Source organism: Bombus huntii, unplaced genomic scaffold (genome assembly GCF_024542735.1).
Source record: "Bombus huntii isolate Logan2020A unplaced genomic scaffold, iyBomHunt1.1 ctg00000198.1, whole genome shotgun sequence".
In the NCBI taxonomy this organism is placed as follows: Eukaryota; Metazoa; Arthropoda; class Insecta; order Hymenoptera; family Apidae; genus Bombus; species Bombus huntii.
In genome coordinates this window covers 15,001-27,125 of record NW_026099429.1, presented here as the reverse complement: position 1 = coordinate 27,125, position 12,125 = coordinate 15,001, and the positions used below count along the sequence as shown (strand labels likewise).

Sequence of the window (12,125 nt, the reverse complement as noted above, 5' to 3'; positions counted from 1 at the left end):
CGGTTCTCTCCGCTCTTATTCGTATCCCTTCGTATACCTTCGTCCGACTCTGAAACGTTCTCTTATAATTTTTAAGAAGAACGACGGCGGGTTGTCAAGGCAAGAAGGGACAGAGAGAGACAGAGGTAGAGTTTCGTAGTCTCCCGTGAACACGATAGATTATATATCGAGCATGCGTACGACTTGCACGGTCTCTGCACGACCGCGACGAACGCCGACGAGCGTCCAACAATCGCTCGTACGTCGCGTATGTTCTCTCCGTCCGCTCTTATTCGTATCCTCGTTCTTGTACCTTCGTCCGACTCTGAAACGTTCTCTTATATAAAGAAGAACGACGGCGGGTTGTTAAGGCAAGAAGGGACAGAGAGAGACAGATACGGAGAGTAACGATACGCAACGCAAGCAGTCTTAGGTTTACGTGAGCAACCCTCAGCCAGGCGTGGTCCAGGAATTGTATCCGTGGACCGCAATGTGCGTTCGAAATGTCGATGTTCATGTGTCCTGCAGTTCACACGTTGACGCGCAATTAGCTGCGTTCTTCATCGACCCACGAGCCAAGTGATCCACCGTTCAGGGTAATCTTTTATAAATTTACAACAGTTCAATACTCAAATGTACTCTTCTCGGTTCTAGCGAAGCCGAGTTCCGTCACGTTCGACCAACGGGAATCGAACGCGCAGAAGTCGCCATAGGATTGACGACACAAAAACGTTCGAAAAAAAAAGAAAACGACGAACGCGCGAAGATACGCGCGTTCGCCGGCCGGGCGTAAAGTACATTATGATATATAACAACCATCGAGATCGAAGCTCCGTTCGTCAGGAAACGACGGGGATATATACACCCGATTCTGAATCCTCTGTACAGCACACGATCTCGCGAACGAGTAAGCACGGTGGCTAGCCCATGTTATATATGTGTTTGATTCTACTCTCTCGTCCAATTATTCAAGAAACAGCGCGCGTGCATCTCTCCATCGTTCGGGTGATAGTAAAGATTCGATGGGATTCGCGCGGCCGTCCGCCTCGAGCGGTCTTTCGTCCCAATATCCAGAAGCAGAGTTTGAAAAACTCTAGCGACGGCACGGGTGTCCGACTCACGACATCGAGGTTTCGAAGCCGGCGATCCCCTCCGAACGGATGGCGACCACGCGACCGACTGAAAGCATGAAAAATCGACGAAAGATAGAACACATCTCCGTTCGGGTGGTGTTTTTTCTTTAAAAAAAAAAAAAAAAACAAAAATTCGATGGGACTCGCAGCCATCGTCCTCGCGCGGTCTTTCGTCCCGATATCCAGAAGCAGAGTTTGAAAAACTCTAGCGACGGCACGGGTGTCCGACTCACGACAACGAGGATAGACAGCCGGTCCCCTCCGAACGGGTTATGCGATGATAAACTCGATGAAACTTTAGTCTCGTTCAGGTAGTGTGTGTCTTGTAAATCAAAAATTCGATGGGACACGCATCCATCGTCCTCGCGCGGTCTTTCGTCCCAACATCCAGAAGCAGAGTTTGAAAAACTCTAGCGACGGCACGGGTGTCCGACTCACGACAACGAGGATAGACAGCCGGTCCCCTCTGAACGGTATATTATATATGAGATGATAGACGACAAACTGGATGAAACTTTAAGTCTCGTTCAGGTAGTGTGTAAATCAAAAATTCGATGGGACTCGCATCCGTCGTCCTCGCGCGGTCTTTCGTCCCGATATCCAGAAGCAGAGTTTGAAAAACTCTAGCGACGGCACGGGTGTCCGACTCACGACAACGAGGAAAGACAGCCGGTCCCCTCTGAACGGTATATTATATGAAACTTTAAGTCTCGTTCAGGTAGTGTGTAAGTCAAAAATTCGATGGGACTCGCATCCGTCGTCCTCGCGCGGTCTTTCGTCCCGATATCCAGAAGCAGAGTTTGAAAAACTCTAGCGACGGCACGGGTGTCCGACTCACGACAACGAGGATAGACAGCCGGTCCCCTCTGAACGGTATATTATATATGCGATGATAGACGACAAACTGGATGAAACTTTAAGTCTCGTTCAGGTAGTGTGTAAATAAAAAATTCGATGGGACTCGCATCCGTCGTCCTCGCGCGGTCTTTCGTCCCGATATCCAGAAGCAGAGTTTGAAAAACTCTAGCGACGGCACGGGTGTCCGACTCACGACAACGAGGAAAGACAGCCGGTCCCCTCTGAACGGTATATTATATGAAACTTTAAGTCTCGTTCAGGTAGTGTGTAAGTCAAAAATTCGATGGGACTCGCATCCGTCGTCCTCGCGCGGTCTTTCGTCCCGATATCCAGAAGCAGAGTTTGAAAAACTCTAGCGACGGCACGGGTGTCCGACTCACGACAACGAGGATAGACAGCCGGTCCCCTCTGAACGGTATATAATATGAAACTTTAAGTCTCGTTCAGGTAGTGTGTAAGTCAAAAATTCGATGGGACTCGCATCCGTCGTCCTCGCGCGGTCTTTCGTCCCGATATCCAGAAGCAGAGTTTGAAAAACTCTAGCGACGGCACGGGTGTCCGACTCACGACAACGAGGATAGACAGCCGGTCCCCTCTGAACGGTATATAATATACATTATGCGACGGTAGACGATCAACTAGACGAAACTTTAGTCTCGTTCAGGTGGTGTAAAAAAAATTCGATGGGATACGCACGCACGGCTGTCGTCGTCCTCGAGCGGTCTTTCGTCCCAATATCCAGAAGCAGAGTTTGAAAAACTCTAGCGACGGCACGGGTGTCCGACTCACGACATCGAGGCTTCGAAGCCGGCGGCGTTCCCCTCTGAACGAACTTCGGCTAGACTAGTTACGAATCGTTGCTACACATCGTCTTCATCGTCGTCGTCGTCGACATCGACATCATCATCATATCATCATCATCATCATCATCATCATCATCGGTCATCGTCGCATAGCGGGCCAACATCCACGCGATGCGTCTTCGTTCTAGGTTACCCGATCCACGAGTATGTTACACGTGGTTTCGTTATTTCGAACGAAACGACATACGAAGAGCACACGCCCTTTGGGTAGGAAGCACGTTTCGAGAACGACGAGAGTTTCGATGAAAGAGACGAGAGAAGTCGACGCAGAAGGTATCCATGGATCTTCGAAGAGAACCTTCGAAGATGTATATCGGTATCCTTTCGCTCTGCGCGACTCGCTACAAGTTCTTTCGCTCTCGTCGACTCGTTCTAGACGCTTCGTTCGATCCCAAAGAGGAGTCTTCGATATGTCCCGTTGCTAGGAGGAGAACAAACGCAACACAGACCACGAAACATAGAAGAGAATAGGCGAGCATGATCACTCCGACACGAGGCACTTTAGAGATTTTCTTATTAGTTTGCATGGACTTTTATATTTCGTTTGTACGGTTTCCACGATGCAAATACGAAATACGAGATCGTGACGGCGGGTCTTTCTGTGTACGGCCTCTCGCAGGCGCCACGACTGCATTTCTCTTTACACCTGGTTTCCATCGTAATTTTTTCGTTTGATATCGAGCCTTAACTTTTGTTGGCTCTTTCGAAGCTAGAGTTCCCTTTTATTAGAATTTCATATATATATATATTATATGTTATATGTTTTATTCGGAGACGGCGGGTCTTTCTGTTTACGACCTCACGCAGGCGCCTCGAATAAGTTTCATTCGCATTTCGTTTTTATACTTGTATATATATATCTCTTCATCCCGATGATCGAGAGAGAGTGCCACCTTCTCTTCGTATAATTCCGTAGCTGGAGGGTCGTCTCCTCCTTAAGAATATTTCTATTCGTGCCAACGGAGGTTGCCAAGCTCCCTGGCGTTTTCGTTTGTTAAAGTATATAGCTTGTTAATACGTCGTATATACTTTCGTCGATACAGGAGGAGTACGGCTCCTTACCGACCATTGTGATATATATTTCATAGTTTTTATATGTGTTCAAGTCAAATTCTTTTGGTATCGTATCGTTAATGATCCTTCCGCAGGTTCACCTACGGAAACCTTGTTACGACTTTTACTTCCTCTAAATGATCAAGTTTGGTCATCTTCCCGGTAACATCGGCAATGCTTATCACATTGGCCGCGCACCAGTCCGAAGACCTCACTAAATCATTCAATCGGTAGTAGCGACGGGCGGTGTGTACAAAGGGCAGGGACGTAATCAACGCGAGCTTATGACTCGCGCTTACTGGGAATTCCTCGTTCATGGGGAATAATTGCAAGCCCCAATCCCTAGCACGAAGGAGGTTCAGCGGGTTACCCGGGCCTTTCGGCCAGGGAAAACACGCTGATTCCTTCAGTGTAGCGCGCGTGCGGCCCAGAACATCTAAGGGCATCACAGACCTGTTATTGCTCAATCTCGTGCGGCTAGAAGCCGCCTGTTCCTCTAAGAAGATTTGTTTGTACGTTGGTAGTAAAAACCCACCGACCGAAGCCGGGGGCCTTCGAGATACCATAAGTTACGTCTATTTAGCAGGCTAGAGTCTCGTTCGTTATCGGAATTAACCAGACAAATCGCTCCACCAACTAAGAACGGCCATGCACCACCACCCACCGAATCAAGAAAGAGCTATCAATCTGTCAATCCTTCCGGTGTCCGGGCCTGGTGAGGTTTCCCGTGTTGAGTCAAATTAAGCCGCAGGCTCCACTCCTGGTGGTGCCCTTCCGTCAATTCCTTTAAGTTTCAGCTTTGCAACCATACTTCCCCCGGAACCCAAAAGCTTTGGTTTCCCGGAAGCTGCCCGCCGAGTCATCGGAGGAACTTCGGCGGATCGCTGGCTGGCATCGTTTATGGTTAGAACTAGGGCGGTATCTGATCGCCTTCGAACCTCTAACTTTCGTTCTTGATTAATGAAAACATTTTTGGCAAATGCTTTCGCTTCTGTCCGTCTTGCGACGATCCAAGAATTTCACCTCTAACGTCGCAATACGAATGCCCCCATCTGTCCCTATTAATCATTACCTCGGGGCTCCGAAAACCAACAAAATAGAACCGAGGTCCTATTCCATTATTCCATGCACACAGTATTCAGGCGAAGGTAGCCTGCTTTAAGCACTCTAATTTGTTCAAAGTAAACGTATCGGCCCACCTCGACACTCAGTGAAGAGCACCGCGATGGGATATTAGTTGGACCGCCCGCGAGGAGCTAAGCCCACCGATAGGACGTACCACATAATGCCAGTTAAACACCGCGAGCGGTGAACCGACACTGTGACACACAGATTCAACTACGAGCTTTTTAACCGCAACAACTTTAATATACGCTATTGGAGCTGGAATTACCGCGGCTGCTGGCACCAGACTTGCCCTCCAATTGGTCCTCGTTAAAGGATTTAAAGTGTACTCATTCCGATTACGGGGCCTCGGATGAGTCCCGTATCGTTATTTTTCGTCACTACCTCCCCGTGCCGGGAGTGGGTAATTTGCGCGCCTGCTGCCTTCCTTGGATGTGGTAGCTGTTTCTCAGGCTCCCTCTCCGGAATCGAACCCTGATTCCCCGTTACCCGTTACAACCATGGTAGGCGCAGAACCTACCATCGACAGTTGATAAGGCAGACATTTGAAAGATGCGTCGCCGGTGCTAGATGACCATGCGATCAGCACAAAGTTATTCAGAGTCACCAAAACAAACGATGGACGGACAGACGAGCCATCCGCCACCGATTGGTTTTGATCTAATAAAAGCATTCCTACCATCTCTGGTCGGAATCTGTTTGCATGTATTAGCTCTAGAATTACCACAGTTATCCAAGTAAATGTAGGTATGATCTAAGAAACCATAACTGATTTAATGAGCCATTCGCGGTTTCACCTTAATGCGGCATGTACTGAGACATGCATGGCTTAATCTTTGAGACAAGCATATGACTACTGGCAGGATCAACCAGGGATCTTATTCGTATAACAATTCTTATAAATTTCGTTTAAGTTCTCTTCGTGTCGTAGGTGGGACGTAAGCACCGTACGACGAGACTTTTCGTTCTTAAGATAGATATATCTATAAAATATATCTCCTAGCGACGTTCGAGATACACCCATAGTTCAGTAATAATCTTCGAACGCCGCTCGCAGCCACTTTGTAATTCTCAACTCCACCTCCTCTCTTCTCTCTCTCTCTTTCTCATAGTCTTATATAAAATGTTTAGAATCGTACTTCTAAAGGAACATTTCCATAATGCTGTCTTCGTGTAAAAAGACTTATTAGAATATCTTAGCGGTAAAGCACGTATACGCACCTCACGCTGAACGAACAAGCGCGTATCCCAGTGCGTCGCGCTGGACATACCGTAAGAATATTCTTTCAATCGGTAGAACATTTTCGGCAGAAGACATACTACGCAAAGATAGTACGCTCCTACCGCCTCATCGGATACTTCTGCGAAAGCAGAAGTTTTTATAGAAAGCAGACGGTTATACTCTTTTGAATGAATCGATGCTCAGTTAGTACAAGCACACACGCATCTAACAATTTTTGTTAGAATACGTACACACAGGTCACCAGCTTCCCGACTCAGGGGAACCTTGCCACGATATTTGGTCATTACGTCCAGGACAGCGACCCGCGGCGCAGCAGTGTAGAGAAAAAACCAGAACGAGAACGGAGGAACAGTCGAGAAATAGCGTAAAATACACTAAGACTCGAGGAGCGGTGACTGAATTCTCAACCGAGGCCGTAGAATAGCCACGCGCTCAACGCTGTTCCGACCGAACCGTCCGGCTCGACGTCTCTCTTATAGATACGAAAGCGCCAGCCGGAAGGCCGGCGCCGGCCGGGCTAGCGGCCGCGCGCTTACGGTGCAAAACCTCCGTAGCAACGTACCGTTCGGAAGGGACGCTGGAACTTAGTCTCGCGAACGCTCGATCACTACTATACAAAGCCAATATCCAACCATCGAAATACATTACCAGACGTTTTATTAACATAATAGAAATGCATTTTTACCAAAAAATTAATTTTTTTTTTCACCGAAAAATTGCATCAGTAAACATACTCTTGTTATCGAATACGGACAAAAAATAAGTTTATAATCAATTACAATACGTTAAAATAAGTAGAAATATGCAAAAAAATATATACCTTGTAACGTTAATTAACGAAAAAATTAGAAAAATATCCCAGTCGTGTCAGTTCGACGAACGCTAATTTTTTGAAAAAATCGATAAAAATGTTTAATCCCGACGTATTTAATAGAGATAGAACGATTCCCGTAAAAAAATTTATACCTTGTAACGCTTTTTAACGAATAAACTCGAAAAAACTTTTTCGCCCTCGGAATTTTTCTAAGTCCCAACGTACCGGCTCGGAATTTTTCTATGTTCCAACGACCGGTCGTGTCGGTCCAAACGTTTTTATATCCGTCTGCCGACGATATAAACGCTTAATCCCGACGTATTTTATCGAGTTATAACGATTTCTTGAAAAATATTCGTACGTTATAACGCTTTTTAACGAATTAATCGAAAAAGAGTGTTCGGTCCGAAAATTTTCTAAGTACGAACGACCGGCCGCATAGGTCCGTTTTTAAAAATCGTTCTCGGACGGAAATAAACCATTAATCCCGACGTATTTCGTCGAGTTACGTCGATTTATGCAAAAAAATTCATACCTTGTAACGCTTTTTAACGAATAAACTCGAAAAAACTTTTTCGCCCTCGGAATTTTTCTAAGTCCCAACGTACCGGCTCGGAATTTTTCTATGTTCCAACGACCGGTCGTGTCGGTCCAAACGTTTTTATATCCGTCTGCCGACGATATAAACGCTTAATCCCGACGTATTTTATCGAGTTATAACGATTTCTTGAAAAATATTCGTACGTTATAACGCTTTTTAACGAATTAATCGAAAAAGAGTGTTCGGTCCGAAAATTTTCCAAGTACGAACGACCGGCCGCATAGGTCCGTTTTTAAAAATCGTTCTCGGACGGAAATAAACCATTAATCCCGACGTATTTCGTCGAGTTACGTCGATTTATGCAAAAAAATTCATACCTTGTAACGCTTTTTAACGAATAAACTCGAAAAAACTTTTTCGCCCTCGGAATTTTTCTAAGTCCCAACGTACCGGCTCGGAATTTTTCTATGTTCCAACGACCGGTCGTGTCGGTCCAAACGTTTTTATATCCGTCTGCCGACGATATAAACGCTTAATCCCGACGTATTTTATCGAGTTATAACGATTTCTTGAAAAATATTCGTACGTTATAACGCTTTTTAACGAATTAATCGAAAAAGAGTGTTCGGTCCGAAAATTTTCTAAGTACGAACGACCGGCCGCATAGGTCCGTTTTTAAAAATCGTTCTCGGACGGAAATAAACCATTAATCCCGACGTATTTCGTCGAGTTACGTCGATTTATGCAAAAAAATTCATACCTTGTAACGCTTTTTAACGAATAAACTCGAAAAAACTTTTTCGCCCTCGGAATTTTTCTAAGTCCCAACGTACCGGCTCGGAATTTTTCTATGTTCCAACGACCGGTCGTGTCGGTCCAAACGTTTTTATATCCGTCTGCCGACGATATAAACGCTTAATCCCGACGTATTTTATCGAGTTATAACGATTTCTTGAAAAATATTCGTACGTTATAACGCTTTTTAACGAATTAATCGAAAAAGAGTGTTCGGTCCGAAAATTTTCCAAGTACGAACGACCGGCCGCATAGGTCCGTTTTTAAAAATCGTTCTCGGACGGAAATAAACCATTAATCCCGACGTATTTCGTCGAGTTACGTCGATTTATGCAAAAAAATTCATACCTTGTAACGCTTTTTAACGAATAAACTCGAAAAAACTTTTTCGCCCTCGGAATTTTTCTAAGTCCCAACGTACCGGCTCGGAATTTTTCTATGTTCCAACGACCGGTCGTGTCGGTCCAAACGTTTTTATATCCGTCTGCCGACGATATAAACGCTTAATCCCGACGTATTTTATCGAGTTATAACGATTTCTTGAAAAATATTCGTACGTTATAACGCTTTTTAACGAATTAATCGAAAAAGAGTGTTCGGTCCGAAAATTTTCTAAGTACGAACGACCGGCCGCATAGGTCCGTTTTTAAAAATCGTTCTCGGACGGAAATAAACCATTAATCCCGACGTATTTCGTCGAGTTACGTCGATTTATGCAAAAAAATTCATACCTTGTAACGCTTTTTAACGAATAAACTCGAAAAAACTTTTTCGCCCTCGGAATTTTTCTAAGTCCCAACGTACCGGCTCGGAATTTTTCTATGTTCCAACGACCGGTCGTGTCGGTCCAAACGTTTTTATATCCGTCTGCCGACGATATAAACGCTTAATCCCGACGTATTTTATCGAGTTATAACGATTTCTTGAAAAATATTCGTACGTTATAACGCTTTTTAACGAATTAATCGAAAAAGAGTGTTCGGTCCGAAAATTTTCTAAGTACGAACGACCGGCCGCATAGGTCCGTTTTTAAAAATCGTTCTCGGACGGAAATAAACCATTAATCCCGACGTATTTCGTCGAGTTACGTCGATTTATGCAAAAAAATTCATACCTTGTAACGCTTTTTAACGAATAAACTCGAAAAAACTTTTTCGCCCTCGGAATTTTTCTAAGTCCCAACGTACCGGCTCGGAATTTTTCTATGTTCCAACGACCGGTCGTGTCGGTCCAAACGTTTTTATATCCGTCTGCCGACGATATAAACGCTTAATCCCGACGTATTTTATCGAGTTATAACGATTTCTTGAAAAATATTCGTACGTTATAACGCTTTTTAACGAATTAATCGAAAAAGAGTGTTCGGTCCGAAAATTTTCCAAGTACGAACGACCGGCCGCATAGGTCCGTTTTTAAAAATCGTTCTCGGACGGAAATAAACCATTAATCCCGACGTATTTCGTCGAGTTACGTCGATTTATGCAAAAAAATTCATACCTTGTAACGCTTTTTAACGAATAAACTCGAAAAAACTTTTTCGCCCTCGGAATTTTTCTAAGTCCCAACGTACCGGCTCGGAATTTTTCTATGTTCCAACGACCGGTCGTGTCGGTCCAAACGTTTTTATATCCGTCTGCCGACGATATAAACGCTTAATCCCGACGTATTTTATCGAGTTATAACGATTTCTTGAAAAATATTCGTACGTTATAACGCTTTTTAACGAATTAATCGAAAAAGAGTGTTCGGTCCGAAAATTTTCCAAGTACGAACGACCGGCCGCATAGGTCCGTTTTTAAAAATCGTTCTCGGACGGAAATAAACCATTAATCCCGACGTATTTCGTCGAGTTACGTCGATTTATGCAAAAAAATTCATACCTTGTAACGCTTTTTAACGAATAAACTCGAAAAAACTTTTTCGCCCTCGGAATTTTTCTAAGTCCCAACGTACCGGCTCGGAATTTTTCTATGTTCCAACGACCGGTCGTGTCGGTCCAAACGTTTTTATATCCGTCTGCCGACGATATAAACGCTTAATCCCGACGTATTTTATCGAGTTATAACGATTTCTTGAAAAATATTCGTACGTTATAACACTTTTTAACGAGTTATTTGGAGGGGATCTTTCGGCCTTTTCGTAGCGGTGCGAAAAAATTCTAAGTTCCAACGTCCCAGTCACGTTGGTCCGGAGGATGAAATTTTTCAAAAAAATAAAGTGAAATCGCTACTTTCGACTAGATTTCGTCGAAACGTAACGATTTCACGCAAAATTTCGATACGTTATAACGCTTTTTAGCGAGTTATTTCGAGTTGAACTTTCGGTACTTTCGTAACGGGGCGAAAAAATTCTAAGTTCCAACGTCCCGGTCACGTTGGTCCGGAGGATGAAATTTTTTAAAAAAATAAAGTGAAATCGCTACTTTCGACTAGATTTCGTCGAAACGTAACGATTTCACGCAAAATTTCGATACGTTATAACGCTTTTTAGCGAGTTATTTCGAGTTGAACTTTCGGTACTTTCGTAACGGGGCGAAAAAATTCTAAGTTCCAACGTCCCGGTCACGTTGGTCCGGAGGATGAAATTTTTTAAAAAAATAAAGTGAAATCGCTACTTTCGACTAGATTTCGTCGAAACGTAACGATTTCACGCAAAATTTCGATACGTTATAACGCTTTTTAGCGAGTTATTTCGAGTTGAACTTTCGGTACTTTCGTAACGGGGCGAAAAAATTCTAAGTTCCAACGTCCCGGTCAGGTTGGTCCGGAGGACGAAATTTTTTAAAAAAATAAAGTGAAATCGCTACTTTCGACTAGATTTCGTCGAAACGTAACGATTTCACGCAAAATTTCGATACGTTATAACGCTTTTTAGCGAGTTATTTCGAGTTGAACTTTCGGTACTTTCGTAACGGGGCGAAAAAATTCTAAGTTCCAACGTCCCGGTCACGTTGGTCCGGAGGATGAAATTTTTTAAAAAAATAAAGTGAAATCGCTACTTTCGACTAGATTTCGTCGAAACGTAACGATTTCACGCAAAATTTCGATACGTTATAACGCTTTTTAGCGAGTTATTTCGAGTTGAACTTTCGGTACTTTCGTAACGGGGCGAAAAAATTCTAAGTTCCAACGTCCCGGTCACGTTGGTCCGGAGGATGAAATTTTTTAAAAAAATAAAGTGAAATCGCTACTTTCGACTAGATTTCGTCGAAACGTAACGATTTCACGCAAAATTTCGATACGTTATAACGCTTTTTAGCGAGTTATTTCGAGTTGAACTTTCGGTACTTTCGTAACGGGGCGAAAAAATTCTAAGTTCCAACGTCCCGGTCACGTTGGTCCGGAGGATGAAATTTTTTAAAAAAATAAAGTGAAATCGCTACTTTCGACTAGATTTCGTCGATACGTAACGATTTCACTGATAATTTCGATGCGTTATAACGCTTTTTCTCGAGTTATTTCGACTCGAACGTTCGAACAGTGGCGAATATTTCAAAGTCCCTGCGACGCAACGATACGCTCTTACGCGTTGCTCGCTCGCTCCGCTCGCTCGAAAAAAAAATAGCCCAACCCAAAACCAATCCCTTTCGCGTTCGTTCTTCGATTTCATCGAAATCTTCGTTCGAACGCTCGGGATCGGTTTTGGGTTGGGCTATATTCGTCCGAGCGAGCGCAGCGAGCGAGCATTTGTCGCGATTATTTTCCTCGTTTTCGTCTCTCTC

The 12,125-nt window shown here is 44.1% G+C and overlaps 2 non-coding genes across 2 annotated transcripts; both read right to left on the bottom strand.

The window, feature by feature from the left end:
- Positions 1–423: 423 nt before the first annotated feature.
- On the bottom strand, positions 424–578 carry LOC126877620 (5.8S ribosomal RNA). Its single transcript, XR_007695190.1, has one exon. It is a non-coding gene; the product is annotated as a 5.8S ribosomal RNA (ribosomal RNA).
- A 3,386-nt stretch (positions 579–3,964) lies between these two features.
- LOC126877614 (small subunit ribosomal RNA) lies at positions 3,965–5,887 on the bottom strand. The gene has a single exon (XR_007695184.1). It is a non-coding gene; the product is annotated as a small subunit ribosomal RNA (ribosomal RNA).
- Positions 5,888–12,125: the final 6,238 nt, after the last annotated feature.